Below are 3,260 nucleotides of genomic sequence, written 5' to 3' on the forward strand. Positions count from 1 at the left end.
ATCGAAAATATATGCTTATTCCAGAAAACACAAGTACTTTTCCCAACTTTTCATGGTCCGAATGCTCAATAAAGCTAAAATGTATGGAATGAAGGAGAGAAAATTGAAAAATTTCTAAACATCAAGTATGTATAAAGCCGTCCCCACTTACCCCAGGTAGGGTTTGGAGACAACATTTTAGATTTTTTAAAACTAACTCTTTTTTCTTAATTTTAAATCGTCGTTTCTTTTCCTAACTGGTTGTTTCTAATGTAAGGATTGTTGCAATGTAGAGTTTTTCGTCAAGAGCCAGCTAGTTTACGAGAAATTTGTGATTGAAAAAGATGCACATCAACTCCACATCGTAGTTAAAAATAGAAAATTAACGAAAAGTCACCGTAAACATCCATTATTTATTGTCGGAACCGTACCTCTTTTACAGTTATTGGATAGATTACAAGTAAATTTAACATTATGCATTAAAAGTTTGAAAAAATAGTTGACAGTATTGTTGTAATAGCCATCGTCCCCACTTACCCCGCGTCCCCACTTACCCCGGTGTACCTTACCAGTATTTCGATAGCAACTTACTACCTTCTTCAGTGAACGTTTTCGATTGAAATCAATCGAAAACGTTCACTGAAGAAGGTAGTAAGTTGCTATCGAAATACTGGTACATGAACTTTTCATTTACCGTGGTTGAATTAAAAGGAATCTTTCGATTGCTTTGATTCAGTTGAATCATTCAACCAAGTAGGCTCATACCACAACAGAGGATTTTATTGGTATTTTTGTGAGCTGTTTTCAAAAAGAAAAGTATAAGCTTTATTTTGAAGCTGCCATAATTTTTGTTTGGAGGAAACTACTGGCAAAAATGCTCCTCAATAATGAAGTGCCAAAGGGATCTTACTTGACTCCTTCAATGTTTTATTTAAGTATTGACGGAAATATAAAGAATTATAACAGCAATAATAAATAAAATTATAATAATATATAATGAAGAAGTGCATACAGCCTTCTGAATTTTTTTTAAACGTTATTCAATGTATCAATTTTTTTTTATTATTTTCAAAACGACAGTTACAAATCTCCTTTTTCAGTGTCAGTTATTAGCTAGAATCGCCGTTAGTTAACGTTTTATCTAAAACGATTAATTTTGCCGGATTAACCAGAATCCAACAAATGAACTGCGGATAATTTGGATGTTGGAAATTTAGTCAAAAATCCAAACCGCAAAACTGATATCTACCTGTTGGAGGCTACCAAGCTGAAAAAACCTTGGCATTTTTCTAGCCACAATGGAGACGTACGTACATTTTCGTTTATCATTATTTGGATTGATAAGATAGGATGGAGGTTTCGAAATATGGCAAACAAGAAACAGATAAAATTGGCTTTGCTTTGGAACACATCGGTAGCTTGGAGAGAAAATGTTTAAGTAAAATCTCTTAAAGTTTAGTGTACTGCCATAAGCAAATTGTAGGAAAAAAATCAAACAACACAAATGACAAAAATGACAAAAATGACAAAAATGACAAAAATGACAAAAATGACAAAAATGACAAAAATGACAAAATTCGCGCAAGTCACAAAAATAAGAAAAATTACGAAAATTACAAAAAAAAAACAAATTTTATTCAAAAATAACGGGTATAAGAAAAGTGAAAAAAGTTTGGATAATTAAATCCATTTCAAAAAGTTTTGAATGGTTTGTTGATGTTGTTCAAATCATTCTTGATTAAGACAGCTTTACGCCTTGAGGGAATTTAAGCTTGTTTTTGAGGTTTTCATAGTCAATTCAAATAAAAGTTTAAAATTCGATGATAAATAAGGATTTTTTTTAAACTGTAAAATAATCAACTGTAGTATTAGCTGGATTGAGCTTCTCGTTACTTCCCAAAGGCGAAAAACCCCAACAAAATAGTACAACTGAAACGGCGCCAGACAAATTATTGCCTCCACACCGTCAATGTCTGCATAAGTGAAACCTTTCGGCCTATGTCGGCAGTCCGGCAACGTTCAAACATACTTCCCTTTTGGGTGTGCCAGGTTGTGCGCAATGCAAATAGGAGTTGCGACAGAATCTTAAGAACATTGAAATGTTGAAGAAAAAACACGCAGGAAAAAAGAACAAACAAAGGAACCCAATCAGTTAAGTTGTCTCCGCGAGCAGGGTTTCAAATGTCCGCGGCAACAACTTGAAAGCCTACTTTGCCAATGGCTTCTTGTACTCCACCGAAGTCATGAAGTTCTGCGGTAACCGCCTGCTTGGACCGAACAAATTGAATTTTAATTAGGTGCGCCAGACCCACAGCCATCACATTATTGCATTGATCAGACGGCATCGCAGCAACCCGCAGTCAGTTTCAAGTGTTCGAATCTTAGCTACACGGTGAAAGCTCACCAATTTTTTTTATTCCTCAATTTTATTTTTCGCGAGGCTCTCGGCGAGCATCGATAAGATTTATTTGCTTTTGAATATTCACTTTATGATCTCTCAGCTCCACTGAAAGGTTAACTCGAAACTACCGAAGCCATTTTCGAATGGCTCAGAAATAACTTTTTATATGATACCGTTAACGTTCTTAAACCCATAACTTATCGTCGTCAGCTTTTTTTGAGAATTATTTCCCTCTTGCTTATCAACATCACTGAAAAGTATAAAGATCTGTAGATAACAAAAACACATCCGAGCCTTTTTACCAGTGAAAAGAAAAAAAATTAATAACATTTCGTGCAGTCATTCATTATTCGATTCTCCTCTCTTCCATTCTACTTATTCGCTGCATGATCATCTAGCTTTCTTTCCGATCCGAATGCGCTCGAGTCGTGTTTACACTTTTATTTTATGATGTTTCACTGTGTTTCAAGTTTTCCAACGTTCTTCAACCTCCGTTGCTCAGCCAGTTCAGTTTTCAAGTTCAGGTAGTCGAAGCGAGGTTCCCACTGTTCAGTTTTGTCATTTTGGTTCGATCGCAGATTTTATTGGTGACTAGGAGCCATAAATCATTGTTTTGACTTTTTCTTCCGTGTCAATTACCCGGTGAACTGTAACCTTCGAGGAAATTTGTAAATTTGGCGAAGTTTTCTTAGAAAAGATTTTCAAACAAAGATGATGACATTGAAGTAATAAATTGCTTCAAGGTTTATATTTCAACTAACTTACCAGCAAACCTTCTTCCACCATGAAAAATTCTTGGTTTTGATTTTATTAATTGTTCAAATACTATGATTTTTTAATTTGGTTTCGTAATTTTTGTCATTTGTGTCAACCAATTTAA

This window comes from Uranotaenia lowii, chromosome 2 (assembly GCF_029784155.1).
Source record: "Uranotaenia lowii strain MFRU-FL chromosome 2, ASM2978415v1, whole genome shotgun sequence".
Classification (NCBI taxonomy): Eukaryota; Metazoa; Arthropoda; class Insecta; order Diptera; family Culicidae; genus Uranotaenia; species Uranotaenia lowii.